Below are 19,383 nucleotides of genomic sequence, written 5' to 3'. Positions count from 1 at the left end.
TATCTATGAGTCTGTTTTCATTTTGTTTATTCATTTATTTTGTTCTTTAGATTCCACATATAAGCAAAATCATATGGCATTTATCTGTCTCTGTCTGACTTATATCACTTTGCATAATACCCTCTAGCCCCAACCATGTTGTTGCAAATGGTAAGATTTAATTTAATGGTTGAGTAATATTCTGTTGTATATATGTACCACATCTTCTTTATCCAATTTTCCACTGATAGGCACTTAGGTTGCTTCCATATCTTAGCTATTGTAAATAGTGCTATAGGGAACATAGGGGTGCAAATATCTTTTCAAATTAGTATTTTGGTTTTCTTTAAATAAATACCCAGAAGTACAATTGCTGGATCATAAAGTAGTTCTATTTTTAATTTTCTGAGGAACCTCCAAACTGTTTCCAAAGTGGCTGTACAAAAGTACACAAGGGTACCCTTTTTTCCACATCCTCACCAACACTTGTTGTTTTATGATTTATTGATGATAGCCATTCTGACAGGTATGAGGTGATTTCTTATTGTGGTTTCAATTTTCGTTTCTCTGATAATTATTGACGTTCAGCATCTTTTATGTTGCGTGGCCATCTGTATATTCTCTTTGAAGAAATGCTTATTTAGGTCCTTTGCCTATTTTTTTTTTTGACGTTGAGTTGTATGAGTTCTTTATAAATGTTGGAATATTAACCCCTTATCTAATGTAACATTGGCAAATACAGTCTCCCATTCATTAGGCTGTCTTTTCATTTTGTTGGTTTGCTTTGCTGTACAAACCTTTTTAGCTTGATGTAGTCCCATTTGTTTATTTTTTTCTTGTTTCCCTTATCCAAGAAGATACCAGAAAAAAATATTACAAAGAGTAATGTCGGAGAGTTTACTGCTCATGTTTTCTTCCAAAAGTTTTATGGTTTTAGTTCTTAAAGTCTTTAATCCATGTTGAGTTAATTCTTGTATATGGCATAAGAAGATGGTCCTGTTTTGTTTTTTTTTTTTTGCATGTATCTATCTAGTTTTCCCAACAGCATTTATTGAATAGGCTGTCTTTACCCATTGTATATTATGCCTCCTTTGCCATAGATTAAATGACCATACAGACATGATTTTATTTCTGAGCTCTCTATTCTGTTCCATTGATCTATGCGTCTGTATTTATGCTAGTATTGTGCTGTTTTGATTACTATAGCCTTGTAGTATAATTTGGTATCAGGTTCGTGATACCTCCAACTTTGTTCTTTCTTAAGATTGTTATGGCTATTTGGAGTCGTTTATGGTTCCATATAAATTTTAGGATTTTATTCTAGTTCTGTGAAAAATGCTATTGGTATTTTGATAGGGGTTGCACTGAATCTATAGATTGCTTTGGGTATTATGGATATTTTAACGATGTTAATTCTTCCTATCCATGAGCACAGTATATGTTTCCAAATACTTGTATCTTCTTCAATTACTTATAATTTTCTCAGTATATTCTTTTACCTCTTTGGTTAAATTTATTCCTACGTTTTTTTGTTTGTTTGTTTTTTTGCAATGCAATTGTAAATGGAATTGTTTTCTTAATTTCTCTTTCTGATAGTTCATTATTGGTGTATAAGAATGGAAATGATTTCTGAATAATTTTGTATACTGCTACTTCACTGAATTCATTTATCAGTTCTAACAGTTTTTTGGTGGAATCTTTAGGGTTCCCTATATGTATTATCATGTCATCTGCAAATAATGATAGTCTTACTTCTTCCTTTACAATTTGGATGCCTTTTATTTCTTTTTCGTGTCTGATTACTGTGGCTAGGACTTTCAACACTATGTTGAATAAAAATAATGAAAGTGAACATCTTGTCTTGTTCCTGATTTTAAGGAAAATGCTTTTAGCTTTCCTCGTTGAGTATGATATTAGCTGTGGGTTTGTCATACATAGCCTTTATTATGTTGAGGTATGTTCCTCTATTCCCACTTTGCTGAGGGTTTTTATCATAAATGGATGCTGGATTTTGTCAGATGCTTTTTCTGTATCTATTAATATAATCACATGATTTTTATCTTTCAATTCATTAACATGGTGTATCATATTAATTGATTTGCAGATATTGAACCAACTTTGCACCCCAGGAATAAATCCAACTTGATCATGGTGTATGATATTTTTAATGTATTGCTGAATTCAGTTTGCTAATGTTTTTTGAGGATTTTTGCATCTATGTTCATCAGGGATATTGGCCTATAATTTTTTCTTTTTTCTTCTTTTTTTTTTTTTGTAATGTCATCTGGTTTTGGAAGCAGGGTAATGGTGGCCTCGAAAAATAAGCTTAGGAGCCTTCTATCCTCTTTAATTTGGGGGAAGTTTAAGAAGGATAGGTTTTAATTATTCTTTAAATGTTTGGTAAAATTCACCTGGGAGCTTGTTGATTACTAATTCATTTCATTAGTAGTAATTATTTGGTTCAGAGTTTCTGTTTCTTCTTGACTCAGTCTTGGAAGATTGTATGTTTTTAGAAATGTACCCATTTCTTCCAGATTGTCCAATTTGCTGGCATAGAATTGACTGTAGTATTTTCTTATAATCGTTTGCATTTCCGTGGAGTCAGCTGTCAATTCTCAATTCTCCCCTTCTGTTTCTGATTTTATTTATTTGGGTCCTCTCTCTTTTTTCCTTCATGAGTCTGGTTTAAGGTTTATCAATTTTCTTTATCTTTTCAAAGAACCAGCTCTTGGTTTCAGTGATCTTTTGTACTTTTTTTTTTTAAAGACTATTTCATTTATTTCCACTCTTTTATTATTTCCTTCCTTCTACTCATTTCGGGCTACTCATTGTTTGCTGGGGTTTTTTTATAGTTCCATTGGGTACAAGGTTAGATTGAGATTTTTCTTGTGTCTTAAGGTAAGCCTGTATTGCTATGAATTTCCCTCTTAGGACTACTTTTGCTATGTCCCATAGATTTTGGGTTGTTGTGTTTTCATTTTTATTTGTCTCAAAGTATCTTTTGATTTCTTCCTTGATCTCATTGTTAACCCATTCATGGTTCAGTAGCATGTTATTTAGCCTCCATGTGTTTATGTACCTTTCAGTGTTTTCTTTTTGTGATTTGAGTTCTAGTTTCAAACCATTGTGGTCAGAGAAGACACTTGATATGATTTCGGTCTTCTCAAATTTACTGAGACTTGTTTTGTGGCTTAACATCTGGTCTATCTTGGAAAATGATCCATGTGCACTTGAGAAGAATGTATATTCTGCCGCTTTGGGGTAAACACTCTAAAAATATCAATTAAATCCAACTTGTTTAGAGTGTCATTTAAGACTACTGTTTCCTGTTGATTTTCTGTCTAGAAAATTTTTCCACTGGTGTCAATGAGATTTTAAAGTCCCCAACTATGACTGTATTTCTGTCAGCCTCTCTCTATGTCAGTCAGTATTTGCTTTATATATTTAGGTGCCCATATGATCCGTGCATAAATGTTATATACTCTTGTTGGGCTGATCCCTTTATCAGTCTCTTATTATAGCCTTTGTTTTAAAGTCTATTTTGTCTGAATAAGTATTGCTACCCCAGCTTTTTTTTTTTCACTCACATTTGCATGAAATATCTTTTTCCATCCCTTTACTTTCAGTCTGTGAATGTCTTTCAATCTGAAGTGGGTTTCTTATAGACAGCATATGTATGAGTTTTATTTTCTTATCCATTCAACTACTTTATGCCTTTTGATTGAAGCAGTAAATCTACTTACATTTAAAGTGATTATTGATAGGTACATAGTTATTGCCATTTTATTATTCATATTTATGTTCTTTTTTTTCTTCCCCTTCTTCTACTTAAAGATGTCCCTTCAACATTTCTTGTAATACTGACTTAGTGGTGATAAATTCCTTTAGCTTTTTCCTGTCTGGGAAGCTCTTTATCTCACCTTCAATTTTAATCGATAGCCTTGCTGGCTAGAGTAGTCTTGGTTGTAGGTTCTTGCTTTTCATCACTTTGAATATTTTGTACCAATCCCTTCTGGCCTGAAAAGTTTTTGTTGAGAAATTAGCTGACATTCTTATGGGGGTACTCTTGTAAGTAACTAGCTGCCTTTCTCTTGCTGCTTTCAGGATTGTCTCTTTGTCTTTAACCTTTACCATTTTAATTATGATGTGTCTTCATATAGATCTATTTGGTACTATCTTGTTTGGGACTATCATGGACTTGTATGCCTATTTCCTTCACCAGGTTAGATAAATTTTCAGTCATTATTTCCTCAAATAGGTTCTCAATCCCTTGCTTTGTCTCTTCTCCTTCTGGTACTCCTACAATGCAAATGTTGTTACACTTGATGTTGTCCTAAACATCTCTTAAACCAGGGGTTCCCAACCTCACCTCCCCTGCATGGCAGGAGGTAAGCAACGGGCAAGTGAGCAAAGCTTCATCTGTATTTACAGCCACTTGCCAGCACTAGTATTAAAATCTCAGCTCCACCTCAGATCATTAGGCATTAGATTCTCAAAGGAGCACCGGTCCCTGGTGCCAAAAAGGTGGTTGGGAACAACTACTGTAAACTATCCTCATTTTTTTTTTTTAATTCTCTTTACTTTTTGCTGTTCTGATTGGGTGTTTTCTGCTACCTTGTCTTCCAAACCACTGACTCTGTCCTTTGCTTCATCCAGTCTACTGCTGATTCCTTCTAGTGTGTTATTCATTCCAGTTATTATATTCTTCATTTTTGACTGGTTCTTTTTAATGCTTACTATCTCTTTGTTGAAGTTATCACTGAGATCATCTATTCATTGCCATTCAAGGATGTTCATTGAGCATCCTTATAACCAGTGTTTTGAACTCTATATCTGGTAGATTGCTTGTTTCCATTACATTTAGTTCTTTTACTGGAGTTTCCTCCTGTTCTTTCATTTGGAATATATTTGTTTTCTCATTTTGGCTGCCTCTCTGCATTCATTTCTATGTATTAGGTAGATCTAATACATCTTCCAGTGTTAGTCCGGTGGCCTTATGTAGTATGTGTCTTGTGTGGCCCAGTGGCACATTTCCCTGATCTGCTGGGTGCTCCAGGGATGTTCCTTACGTGTGTTGTGTGTGACCTCCTATTATAGTTGAGCCTTGATTGCTGTTAGCATGTCAGTGGGTGGGACTGACTCTCAGGATGACTGGCTGTGAGGACTGGCCATGCCCACAGTGTATGAGCTGCTGTGTTGGGCTGACTCCATTGAGTGGGATTTGCCCCAGTGAGCTCATTTGTCTCTTGAGACCACCCTTTAGGTGTGCTGCTTGTGGGACTCATTAGGTGATGCTCTGTTGATGTCTAATGCCAGCTTCCAGGTGTGTTGGTTCTGAAGCCACTTGTGAGGGGCTTTCATGTAGGCGAAGGTCAGCCACTGCCTGTGACTGGCTTGAGGCCAACTGGTAAGAGCTACAAAGCTATCTGTGGTTGGTTGTTGTCTGTGCTAGACCTGGAGGCATATGGAAGAGGCCATGTGGTGAACAAAGACTAGCTGCCACCAGTATAGGGCCTGGGGCAGCTCAGCAAAAGGCTCAGGGCACACCAAGGTCTTAGGCTGTATGTTGGTTACCCATAAAGCTCAGCAGCTGAAAGATCTTCCGGCACTATGTGAGTTAGATGAGGCAGAATCTCAGGGAGTTGCCAGGGTGAGGGAAGTAGTGTTTCCCAGGTTAGTGTAGATTCAGATTTGTTGCCAGTGCTGAGCCTGTGGTCACCAGCAAAAGTCTCAGATCACAGTGAGGCCAGCCACTGCCCTCCTTGGGCCCGCCAACCCCTGAGTTTTGTTCAAGAAACACTGCAGCTTGGGCCCAGGCTGGTTTCTTGCCAAAGTGTCTCCCATGGTGTACAAGCCAAGGCCTGTTGATTGCTGCAGAAGAAGCCCAGTGCTGACAGTGTGGGGTAGGGTTTGGTATGCAGCAAGCAAATTGCCACCAGCAATTTGCAAGTTGGGTGGGGTAGGGTCTTTAGAGAGTCACAGAAGTGGAGCAAGCAGATTTCACCAGGCCAATGCAGAATCAGATTTGGCCATAGGGTCGGGAGGGCTCAACACAGGGAAGATGGCACCCACTAGTAGGCTGCACAGGAGGAGGGCTCCACAAAGGAAACAATGGTGGCTATCCCTCTGCCAGAGCCCAGGTTGAGTACCTGAGATCACGTAAGCCTGTGAGCAGGCCATTTAAGGGAATGTCTGCATTTCCGGCTGCCTTCTGTCTCACTCAGATGGTTGGAATACCCACTGATTTTCAATCAGATTTTGTGGGGGCTCTTCCTATCAACACTGGAATTCTGGGCCAGAGAGCTCTCGTTGTGGGGCTAGGGCCCCTCACTCCTCTGGGAGGACCTATGTAGCCGAGATATTTCTCCTAATGCTCAACCATCACATGTGGGTATGGGACAAACCCATTTCACATCTCTGTCCTTCTTACCACTCTCAATGTGGCCTCTGCTTTATAGCCTTAGTCACGGGATTTCTGTTCAGCTGATCTTCAGATGGTTTTCCAGATTGACTGTTCCATACTTTAGTTGCAATTTTAATGTGGTCATGGGAGGAGGCATGCATAGTGTTTACCTACTCTACCATCTTGACTGGAACTCTTTTGTGATTTCTTTTTCATTGTCCAAGACACCATCCCTCCTACCTCTGAGGGCTCTGGCTGGCTCCAGATCTATACCTATCAGAGCCTCATTGGTTTGCCCTTTGCATATAGTAACGCCCACAGATTATCTCCCAAAGATTCTGAGGTCCCTAAGCCAGGGTCTATATGTGTTTTATCTCTGTTTCAATTTATTTCCACAACTCTTGGCCCTGCCATCCATGTATGTTTGTTAAAGTAAAGAAGGAAGGAAGGAAGGAATGAGGGAAGGAAGGAAGGAAGGAAGGAAGGAAAGAAGGAAGGAAGGAAGGAAGGAAGGAAGGAAGGAAGGAAGGAAGGAAGGAAGGAAGAAGGGAGAGAAGGATAGTTTGACTGCACTGCAACTGAAAAAAACCAAAGGACCACCACTAGAAAACAGAAACCCATAGAGAACTAGGGACTATTTGACCATGTGTTACTTAACAGCTATTTGTGCTATTATAAAAATATAATTCATCTGATAACCATGGAAACCAAAATGAAGGCACTATGGTGAAGGTGGCTCTTCTCAGAAACCTAAAAACAATAAGAGGCCTGAAACCAGAAAGACAAAGAACTCCAACTGCTCCAAGCAAGAAGGAAAGCGTTTCCTAAAAGCCCTGACAAAGCTGCATTTTCTTCAGTGTCTAAAATCTCACCAGCCTTCAACAAGGGCTCTGGGACTACTGTGACTGATCATGAAACAATTCAGGCCTCTCTGTGTGCTTCTCTCCCTTGGGGCCAGCTGCTATGAGGCAAGTTCATTGGGAGATGAAACTTATTATTATAAAATGTACTGAAAACCAACATATATATGTATACATATACATTTTTTTCCCCCAGCTCCTAATAGGTATACAAGCACACAGCAGGTGCTCCATAAATACTTTTTTAAATAAATGAAGAATTAGGTTAGAATTCAGGAAAAGAACAGAGTCTGGAAAACAGTGTGCGTTCTTTCCGCCATGCAGTGCCAACATTCTGTTTGGGCCGGAGAAAATCAAAGTCATTCTGGACCTCATTCTGGGTTCCGCTTCTCCATTTGCAAAAGGAGCCAGTTGGATTAGATGGTCTCCCAGGCATCTTCTAGCTCTGACAGTCAATCACTGTACTGTGCTTTTTTTTTGGTGATAGCACATGCCTGGCACTTTTCTTTCCCCTCAGAGGGAATCTGATACCCGTCTGCTACTGCTAGAGTACATTAATGTTCCCATCCTGCCTGAGTGACTCATTTGATAGGAACAACAGGTTCACATGCCAACTGTAAATGAGAAGACAAAAGGGTCTCAGAAAGAAAAAAGGGGAAAGGGTCTCACTTGGCCCTTAAGAAATCAAAACAGTACTCATTTTAGGATTAAATATGTAGAAACTGAAGTGGGATTATTCTGAACACCCTTCATGCGAAAGCTTACTAATTTAATAATACTTAATAGCACCATCTACTGAGCACTTCTGTGCCAGACACTGTGCTATCCCTTTAAACTTAATCCTTACAACAACTTCATGACCTAAGAACTATTATTACCTTCTTTTAATAGATGAAAGTTTTATGAGGCTCTAAGTTACACAGCAAGTAAGTGGCAGAACTAGGACCTGAACCCAGGTCTAACTACGTCCACAGTTCCAGCTCTTCAAATGGTTTTCCATTCTTCACTGTACTCCTACGCGGGAGGCAGAGCAGGGGTCATCATCTTTACTCTAAAGATGGAGAAACTAAGTCTCCGAGAGGCTTGCGATTTGCACAACACACAGAAGACACTTAACCGGTGCCCGGCTCAAACACTCACTCCTACGTTCCTAGGTGAGAGCTCCTTGCATCCCAAGAGTCTGCTTCCTCCTCTTGGACTTACTTCACTTACACAACTGCAAAACCTCAGAGCTGAAGGCAACCTCAGATATCCACCTTCATGGCCCGGTCATTGTGCAGGAGGAGAAACCAAGGCACAATTCTTCCTCGGCGCGGCTAATCATTCAGGTGCCAACTAAGCTTCCAGGTGCCAGCAGAGTGCAGGAGCACGAGGCCGCGAGGACACCCCCCCACCTCCCACAGCCCACGCCAAGGCCAGATGCTTAGCCTCTGCCCGGACCGAGCGGCGCCTCCTGGAAGGGTTACCTCATGAAGCACCCCAGGTTCCCCGCAGCGACCCCCAGGGACCCGAGCCCCGCCCTCGGGCCGCCCCCAGCTCCCGGCCCGGGGCATCCGGGGGATGCGAGCAGAACAAGTTCGCCCATAGCCTTCGAGGGCTAGCTGCTTCTCACCTAGTCAGGAGTTTTCGGGGGCGCTCACCCACGCAGTCCGGGTTGCGGGCGCCAGAGCCGCAGCAGAGCCGCGAAGACTGCGGCGCGCGGCCAGAGGCAGGCGGACGCGCCGCGAGCCCCGCCTGGGGGCGGACAGTTGCCGGGCTTGTGCGGGGCGGGGGCAGTCACGTGATGCGTGAGGCGGGGGATGCTGGGAGCCGCGGGTCCGCGGCAGGCGCAGGCTTCTGGACCACTCCAGCGGAACAGGAACCCCAGGGAATCTCTTGCAGGGAAGGCCCAAGAGAGAAGAGACACGAGGGGGGGATGGATGGAGCTTCAGATGCTGCGAAATCGAGCTTGTGGGAGGACGATTAAGGCTTGTACTGCGTGGCCCCAGAAGGGGCAGAAATAGAATCGGTGGGCGGAAATTGCAGGGAGGTGTGCTGGGGTCAATATAAAGATTCTTCCAACCACCAGACTTATCTATATTGGGCTGTTTCAGGAGCTGATAAGCAACTTGCAGATATATTCATAGGGGCTGAGTTCATTCAACAGACTGACTGACTACTGGCTATGGGGCATACAAGATACTGGGAGGATGTGTAAAATTTTTATAGATACAGGGTTCCGCACAGTCCCTGCCACATAGTAAATGTTAGTTGTTGTTGCTGCTGCTGCTGCTGCTGCTGCTATTGCTGCTATTATGGGCATGGAAATGGTCAAAGCTGATAAGGTTCCTGTCCTCTTGAAGTTAATTCTCAAGTGGAGAAGGTAATCATTAATCAAATATCATTTAAATAAATATGTATTTTAAGTTATGGTAAGTGTACTGAAGGAACCTTGATTTAAAATTAGGGGGAAAAGGAGGGTGGTCAGAGACCTCTCCAAAAGGTAAGGAGTAATGTAAGAGGGAAAGCCAGTGTTAAGTCTCGGGTGGGGTGCGTCTGGGCAGAGAAGCTTGCTTTTTGTGTAAATGGAAGATGTTTGTCAGAGCTAATTGGGTTAAGGAGAGAAGAGTATGAGTGAAATTAGAGAGGTAGTTAGGAGCCAGATCATGCAGCACTTAGTAGATTATATAAGGATTTTAAAATTTTATGTAAAAGGAAGCCATTGAATGAGTGGAAATGTGGGTGATTTGATACTTTTTTAAAAAGTATGCCAGCCACTATGTGGAGACTAGACAAAGGTAAGAGTGGAACCAGTGAGATTGGTTAAGACTTGGAATGGAGTAATGGTAGTGAAAATAGAAATTGATTTAAGATACATTTTTGAAGTAGAGTCAAAATTGCCTTGATGTGGGAAATTAGGGGGTTTCCCAGCCTTCTAGCTGAACCTACTGACTTGGCCCATGGAGATGCTATTTATTGAAATATGACTGTTGTAAGGAGAACATAGTTGGAGGTGGGAGGAGGTCAAGAACTCAATTTTGCACTTGCTAAATTTAAGATGCTTGTTTGTCATCCAAATAAGGTGATCAAAAAGACAGTTGGATATAGACCCTGGATTTTAGAAGAGAATGTCAGCTACAGAAATCTAACTTGAGAATGCTGTGAAAAAGAAATTATTGCATCAGACTAAGGTTTGTAATAGCTGACCCCTGTGGCTCCATTGATCTGTCAGTCCCTGGTTCTATAGAGTGTACTTTATAAAAGTATCTCCATCTATTATTACCATATGAATTTGGTATTACTGTAGATTCTGGGTGAGTCCCAAGTTACCATGCAGCTGCTCTCTTTTATAAATGGAAACAAAAGAAAAACACCCTAAGCCTAAAGCCAACAGTTTATTTTAAGCAGACACAAAGTTGTACACATAGTAACCAGACTTAGTATAAAGACCACTGTGACTTAGGTCAGGTCAGATCAGAATGGTTGGTTCACACTACAATGAGTTTGATGATGTATCTTATTGATGACTGGCAAAAGTTATGACGCTTAATCCTTTGAAAAGTACCCCATTGTATGAAACTGGCAGTCTAGGTATGTCTATCGATAATTAAAGTCTGAATTTCTGGATTTGTGCCAGCAAACATTATTTTGGCATTTCTATAAAACAGTTAAGACTTTTAAAGTAAGAGTGCAACAGCAGCTTTCTACAAGAATATGCTTTTTCCTCTTTAGCAGTCCTGAATAGAAAGTCTGATTTTGTATGTAGGTATAGTTAAAAATAAAAACATCATTCGCAAACTGCAGTTGCACCTTCTTTTTTACTGCTCTCATTTCTCCTGTGTGTGCCTCTATCCTACCACTTGCTATGGATTTTTCTCCTCCATTAGAGAGCCTACTTGCTCATCTTTGCTTCTTGACACTTAGTTGGTATTGTGAAATGAATGAGTATACATACAATATCTACTTAGCCATGTGAACTTTACCCTTGCTTTACAGAAAAGTAACCTCAGAGGGACTTGTCCAGGGTCAACATAATAGACTTCTGTCATATTTTTTTTGTTTGTGCAGAATCTTAACACTCTTCCTACATTTGGGAATTCCCCATCTTATGAATTGTTGAGAATTAGCGTCTGCCTTTCATTATAGAAGCTGAAATCCAGATATTTTTTGTGCTTTCTCTATGTGACATTACAAATGAAATATCCCCCTGGACTTTGAATTGTGAACCAGAGACACAGCAAGGTAGTCATGAAATAATTTGGTGATCATAGCAAATGCAGCATGATGAAGTTCTTAGAGCAATACTAGCTGTCATAATAGTCCAGGGTTCTGTGCCTGTGGCCTTGGTTATAAATGATGGCATCTAACTCTCAGCAGAGATGGCGACTTCACATCACCATGATGTGTGGAATGGCCACGTGACAAAGGGTGATGTTCCAAGTCTCCAAGCCCGATTCTCAAGGCCTCCTGGTGATGCTAAACTACCTATAATGTTTTTAATAAATTATTTTTCTCCTTAAATCTACTGAAACTGGATTTTGGTATTTGCAAGTAAAAATTCTGATTCATATAGTCACATAACAGCAGAGCTGAACCTGTAACATAGGACTAATTCTAGTGCTCCTTCCTGATGTATACTCTGCTCTCCAACTCACATTTTCACATTACATATTGATGTCTCTAAATCACCCTTTGTTCACCAAGTTCATATTTTTAATGTCAGCTGATTAATATTTCAAGCAACTGTATAGTGAGGCAGTTGCCAGTGTAACTTAAGTTTCAAATGCAGCAGTATCAGTCTGTACAACTGTTTATGTAATATTATTGTCCTTTATAGACTAAGTGGAAAATTAAGATTTTCTTACTAACGTGACTGAGAAAAATGGTCAGACATGCTTAAAGCAGATCTTCAGACTCAGTAGAATGCTTATTAGACTAAAGCCAGCTATGTGTTTTATTTATGAAGGAATATGTCATCAGATGTTTAGAAGACAAAGCAAATAAGTGATTTTGTAATGTTTTTATATCTCAGTAACAAGTCTGTTCAACTTTTATATTTGTGATTTCTATATAAGCTTTTCTGAACTTGTACAAAAGAAGGCAAATAGCACCATATGCATGTGATAGTGCATGCAAATAACATGTAGGCAACAACTATTCAGTCTCCTGTATGATGGCTGTAATACAAAGTAAGGAAAAGACCTGGTGCTTTATTTCCAATTTATTATTGTAGCCTTCAAAAAATAGGTTACTGAAGGTTGTTCCACAATAAAATTTGGAATTGCAGTATATACACTAGCCAGTAGATGTCAGAATGGGATCTTTCTTAAGACTAAAGTTTGTAACTATGTAACGGGAGTTTCTGAAAGGACTGAAGGTTTTCTTTCCTGACACACTTCAGTCACACTAGCTTTCATTATTCCTTAAACAAATCTGCTTTAACACTTTTTCAAAGGGTCCTCTTTTATCAGGTCAAATCCTAGTCATCCCAATCTTGCTCTATGTATTATTTCCTCAGGGAGCTGTCAGTTTATAATATAATGAAGTAATCAGTGATGAAATGATGTATTGTCTGACTCCCCAGCTAGATAGTAAGCCTCTTCCCAGTAGGTATTTGTGAATGTGAACAGATTGGGAATCTTTTTCTAAGGCCAGGACACATATAGTATCTGGAAAGTCAATATTTTTTCACCTTAAAATTCAGTAATCAATTTATTCAGCCCCTTCTTTGTAGATATGTGGGACAGAAAAATGTGAGATAGTACTTAAGTAGTATTTAAGTAGTTTTCAGTAACAGGAGGAGGGAGGGGGGAGAGGGGAAGAAGGGGAGATATAAAAACAATGAAACTTTCTCCCCTATAGTGGTAAACCCTGCTTCAGAGTATCCATTTTCAGATTCTGCTTATGAACTTAATTCCAGCCCCTTCTAAAACCCAGTCCATCTTGGTCACAGTAGTTGTAAGTTTAAGAATATTCCTTCTTTCTAAACATTTATCTGCCTTCTGAGACAATTCTTCTTTTGACATGACAACCCTTTTGGTTTTTAAAAGCAGCTCTGACTCCTACTATAGGTCTTCTCAAGGCTAAGCACCTTTAATTTTTAAAAATTGTTTCTCTAGTAACATGGTTTCCAGATACTTTCGGTACCCTAACTACCAAACTCTACTCTGGCAAGCTGGCTACTCTTAAAGCATCTATCAGACCTGGAGACTATAATGTTGTAATTTTATTAATGCAATCTAAAATTGCTTTCATTTTAGTTTAAGTTGATTCTTCTTCCTAAACCAGTCCAGAATTTCAGAACTGAAAGGGACCTTAAGGTAAATTCACTTACTGGTTACCCAAAGCAGATCCTGGGCCAATTAAATCACCAGAATGCTTCTGAAAAAAGATTCCTGGGCTCCATCCATAGCAATTCTGATTCAGTAGGCCTTTTGTTTAAAGCTTCCATGTGATTTGGTGTGCAGCTTGTTTTGGAAAGCACCTCTGCACATGACGCCTGACACAGCCTTATGTAACATACTCATTAAGCTAATAATATTTTAAGATTTTTTTAGGTTCAATAGATTTAAGATTTTACTTACACTTTTATGTTCAGTAAAGATTCTTTGTCTTTCGTTTCAGTTGCTTGAAACCAATGAAAATAATGATTATTAAAATTGCATACTTTAAATTTTATAGATGTAAAGATTCAATAGTAAGCTTATAAATTTTACAAAGTACAATGAAAACATACAAAAGCTGTTAATGATGTTAAGATGAGCAATTCATTTGATCATTTTCCTACATTCCTTGTTTTAATTCTTATCTATCATATTTTTATTGCAGTATCTTTATAATTTTATATTATCCGATATATTGCCTCTCCCATCAGCTCAAATGATCAGAGGCAATGCAATCTGAATTCTGGGAAGAAAAGCATCATATAAGCTCCCACTGCTGTATCATATCCAGCAGTAGACTCATATTCTGTTTCTACACTGTCCCATAAAATTAGTCTTCAGTCTCTTGACATCATGAACATATTTGCACTTAGCAATTTTCTTTCCTTGTAAATGAACACATAAATCGGGGGAGAGAATGAATTCTCTTTTTAAAAACAGAGACTTTCGCCTCCACTGAAAGAGAAGGAAAGATATTTTGGGCATAAAGGTCTTCAGGGCTGTTTGTTGCTCCACTGCTCCAACTCCTGTACTTGCCCTCAGAGGAACTGACCCCTCTATTTTCTTCCTGTCCATCAGCTCCCTCCTGCCCGTTCCTCTTTATCCCGTTTGGATGCCTTATACATTATTTCAGTCATTCAGTGGCCCTGCCATTTCACTCTATGTGGCAAGCCCCACTCCTGGATGAACAACTCTCCACCTTCTCCCAGCCTGCCTCTGGGGAGCAGAGCAGTGCTAGAGACAAAGCCCACATCCAGGGACAGAAAATTCGTGACCACTGTCTTAATTGGGATACTAATATCATCTGACAATCTTACCTTTTTCTGGCTCTCACACTTCCCACGAATAGTTAAAAATTTCACTAATTCTATATTCAATGAATACTCAGTAGCTACTGGGGCAAGGCACTGTTCTAGGTACTAGTATTGTACAGTGAATACAACAGACAAAATCTCTGCCCTCAAGTATATAGTTAATGAAGGGAGACAGACAATTAACAAAATAAACTATTAAATAAGGGCCAAGAAGAAAAATAAAGAAGGGGGATATGGAGTATCGAAGAGGTTGTAATTAAAAAGAAAAATTATTGAACGATAATGCAACTAGAGAAAAATGCACAGTATCATATAAGTATATGACTTGCTGCATTTTCACAAACTGAAACATCCTATAACCTATAAAGGCATTGGGAAAGGCCTCACTTGGAAAAATAGCATTTAAGCAGAGACCTCAGCAAGAGGCGTGAGACCCTTGAAAATCTAAGGGAAGAGCATTCCAGGCAGAAGGAACAGTACAAAAGCCTTGAGACAGCAGCATATCTAGTTTGTTTGAGGAAGCAGTGAGGCCAGTGTAGCCACAGTACAGTGAGAGACTGGAGTCATAAAAGATGAAGTCAGAGAAGTGATGAGGACCAGACTGTACAGAACTCTGTGGGCAACCAGAAGGACAGTGGCTTTTACCCTGAAACAGGAAGCCATTGAAGGGTTTTGAGCAGAAGTGACATGTTCTGGCTTAAATTTTAAGACCATTCTGATAGCTGTGTTGAAAACAGACTTAGAGGGGTCAGGATGGAAGTGTAGCAAGCCTTATTAGGAGACTGTTGCAGTGACTCAGAAGAGAGATGGTGGACTGGGCCAGCATGGTGGTAACAAAGCTGATGAGGTCAAGTTTTGATTATAATTCAAAAGTAGGGCCAACACGTTTTTCTGAAGGATAGGTGTGGGATGTAAAAGCAGAGTCAAGACAACTGGAAAGATGAAATTACCTCCTGAGAATGAGAGAATAGTTTTCATGAAGGGGGAAGATTGGGTGTTTGTTTTTGGACAAGTGTGAAATTAAGAAGAGAGGTATAGGCAAGAAATATAAATTTAGGAGTTCTCAGCCCATAAACAGCACTTAAAGCCAAGAGACCAGATGAAATCACCAAAATAGTAGAGAAGCTACACTGAAAAGAAAGAGGTCTGAGGGGTGAAGCTACGGTACTGCAAGTTTCAGGGGTTAGAGATGAAGAGGAAGCAGCAAAAAATCTGAAGAAGGGTGGCTAAGTGCAATAGAAAGGGTGCATAAGAGGAAAATTAGGAAATTCGTATTATGGAAGGCCCACAGGTGGTTACAAAAATGAGGCAGTGTGTTAAATGAAGCTGACAGAGTAAGCCAGGTCAATGTTAACTTTGACAAGAGCAGTTTCAGGAGACTGGTGGGGATACAAGCCTAACTGGAGCAGGTTCGAAAGATAATGGGAGAAAGGAAATGAAAATACAGGTAACCTTACTGAGGCGTTTATCTGTAAAAGAGAGGGGAGAAATGGGATTGTAGAGGGGTGATGATTCAAGAGGATTATGATGGATGGTGCAGTGAACCACCCAGATCTCGACTTTAGCACCAACGTACTCATTCCCTCAGCAGCTAGGAGTGTTGGCTGCTGACAGCTCACTGCTCCATCTCTCCCAGAAACTGCCCTCAGCTGAAGAAGGAAATGCCTCCAATAGTTACGTACCACCACCACCCCCATTCCCCCCCACCCCCCGCCCCTGCCACACAGTCTACAACCAAAGACAATCTGATGTAGCAATTCAAAGGCTCTGCTCTCTTGTCTTGATTCAGAACTTCTTTGAAGGGTCATCCCAGCACCAAAGATACCTGTGAGATTAACTAAAGCTGCTGTTGCAACTAAGGTGACTGACCATCCTGGTTTCCCCAGGACTGAGAGGCTTCCTGGGATGCAGAAGTTTCAGTGTTAAAACTGGGCAGTCCTTAGATGTAGGTCACCCTAGTTGCTACTGCATCACAGTTCAATTTCTCCCCCTGCCCACACTGTTTTACTTGCTTTCTAGTGTTTTTCCCAAAAATATTGCCTCTAAAACCTGCACCAAATCTCAGCATTTTCTCCAGGGGACAGACTGGCAAAAGAATTTTTTAAAAAATTCTTTTTAAGACAGAAGAAATCACAGCCCTTTGTATGTTATTGGAAATGATCCAACAAAGAAAGAAAATTTCATAAAGAGGGAAAATTGTTGGAGCAAGAACTTTGGGTAATTATTGGGGGGTGGGGAACTGAGTGCATATAGGACAGGACTATCCTTAAATAGGCGCACAGGAGGTAGACTACAAACGCTGGAGTGTGGTTAGGTATGGATAAGTTTATGGACATTTTCTTTTGGATGCTTCTATTTTCTCAGGGAAACACAAAGCAACATCAGCCAAGCTTGAAGATGAGAGAGGAGATACTGGAGGTTTGAAGCAAGAGAAGGTATGAAACATGTGCCTAATAAAGAATGACATGGAAACGCAGTGGTCCTGCAGGACCCAGCTGAGGTTAAGAATTATTTTCCAAGTTGATCCTATCTGCATGCTTGTTTTTTTCCCACCCACTTTCAATTGCACAGGACAGACAGAGCAGGCAGTTAGATTTAACCAGAGTTGGGTTTTGCAAGAGAAGTACAATGAAGCTAATGAAGGAAGAGAGTTGAAGGTGTATATACAAGAATGATTCCAATGATGGCTAATGGAATCTAAAATGAGATGAGGGAGGTGAAGCACAGAAACTATGTGGTAGGGTGAATACACTATAGAGCTTGGTGGGGCCAAAGTATTAGTACTGGAGAAAAGCACTTAAGGATAGGATACAAAACAAACATTAAAAGTTCCCTAGCCGTGGCTAGCTGTTTATTAGCCAAAGAAACTTCCAGAATCTCAAAATCCCGATCTGTAAAATGGCACTAATATTGATGGTTTAATGCTGTTTTCAGATAATGAATTTAAATGTTTGGTAATTTGAAGCCTGTAAACAATTAAGAGGATAAACCATGCTATTTCACAGCATCTGGAAATATGAATGAAACCTATTAATGCAGTGAACAGCAGCATAAATCACTGCTAAACACCTTCTCTCAAAGACTAACCATCAATAGTAATTAGCATTTACCAAATGTCAGGCACTGCACTAAACTGCTCTACTTGTGTTCTCTCATTTCATCCTTATGACACTTTAAAATAGACAGATATTTCTATTGTGCTAATTTCACAGGTAAAGAAAATGACATTTAGTGATTCAGTTGTTAAAAGCCATCCATTTCATATGTTAGAGCCAGGATTCAAAATCGAGTCTGCCTGTCTTTAGACCATGATGTATAGCACCTCTTTAAGTCAGGAATGGATATACATTGCCAACACCAAAGACAGTATCACAGGGTTAAAATACATACTGTCTGGGTAAAGATGGTGGATTGAGCACATGCACCTATTTCCACTCCATCCTGAAATTCCATTAATCGACAACAAAGATCTTTGTCTGTTTTAAGGTATAAACCCAAAAGGATAGAAGAAGAGGGGAAGACAATAGCAACAAAAAGTTAGAAGTTGGAAAGCCAATGGACTAGTAAATAACATGGCAGACCCAAGAAAACTGAATCCTGAGTCAACAATAGGAAAAGCAAAACAAACAATCCAATTTACAACACAGAATCCCTAACAGGCTCCAGAACTGGTGGTTTCATGTACCTGTGGAAGTAGGAGGTGAAGGGGTAGACACTAAAATAGGAATTGGTTGAAGGTTTAAGTAGGCGAATGCTCTCTGCAACTCTACATCGCTAGGCAGACTCATCTCCCCAAATAAGTTTGTTTTTCTGAGAAGGGTAAATAGAGGATTATCTGGATTGTGGAATATCAAGCAATTATGGGAAGGGGTACTGTATTCAATACAGAGATTCAGTGAACAAATGCACACTGGTCACAAGATCCAACATGAAAGAAGAAAAGGAATTCCGAGGATAATGGTGAAGGGAAATCCCAGAATATAATCATATGTCAGGCATAGAACACATTAGAAAGCTCTAGGAAAGGCTTATTCAGTAAGATGAAAGAGCATATCTAATGAAACTGAACATTGTGAGAAATTTAGATAATAAATGGCAAAAAGTTTAGTTGATTTAGTGGTTAAGTTCATAGAAAACTAAGCCTAGGAAAAACAAAAAGATGTACAGGAAACGAAAACAAACAGCATCTGGAGTCCTAATGAAATTGAATTAATCAAAACCACACTAAGAAGTACAATGGAAGAAGAAATGAGATGTGCAAGTAATGGAGGTAAAGAAAGGGACCTAAATCTTTATGTATATAGAAGTCAGGAGGCAATGTCTAAAACAGAAAAATCATAAAGTAAAATACAATCATGTTATTTAGAGACACGAGGTAAATACCAAAATAATTAGCTAAAAAGAGGTGAATGTAGTTGTGTTGCCTCTGGGAAGACTATTCCCTTTCCTAACAAACCTGGAGAACTATGTGATTTAACTATATATTACAAAGTTTCAGCTCCAAGCAGCAACGTTGCCTTTCATAAAGACTACTCAACAATAAAACAATGTCACTTTATCAGGATCAGCAAATTCTCCAGTTAAAAACAAGAACTCAATTTCATGTAGTTGTAATAATCGCACTATAGTAGTCTTACCAGTGACTGTTGGCATATAGCAAAAAGCAGGTTAAACAACAACAAAAA

General features: G+C 39.7%; 1 protein-coding gene across 1 annotated transcript in view; it reads right to left on the bottom strand.

Moving 5' to 3' along the window:
• The window catches only part of FBXO10 (F-box protein 10), a 53,304-nt gene extending 36,927 nt beyond the window's left edge, over positions 1 to 16,377 (bottom strand). Inside the window, exon 1 of the mRNA XM_016146226.2 lies at positions 8,855 to 16,377. The gene's annotated coding sequence lies outside the window, so the exon portion shown is untranslated. The remainder of the gene's footprint in view (positions 1 to 8,854) is intronic.
• Positions 16,378 to 19,383: the final 3,006 nt, after the last annotated feature.

The sequence above is a fragment of the Rousettus aegyptiacus genome, unplaced genomic scaffold (assembly GCF_014176215.1).
Source record: "Rousettus aegyptiacus isolate mRouAeg1 unplaced genomic scaffold, mRouAeg1.p scaffold_m13_p_3, whole genome shotgun sequence".
Taxonomy (NCBI): domain Eukaryota; kingdom Metazoa; phylum Chordata; class Mammalia; order Chiroptera; family Pteropodidae; genus Rousettus; species Rousettus aegyptiacus.
This window is presented reverse-complemented; position numbering and strand designations above follow the sequence as displayed.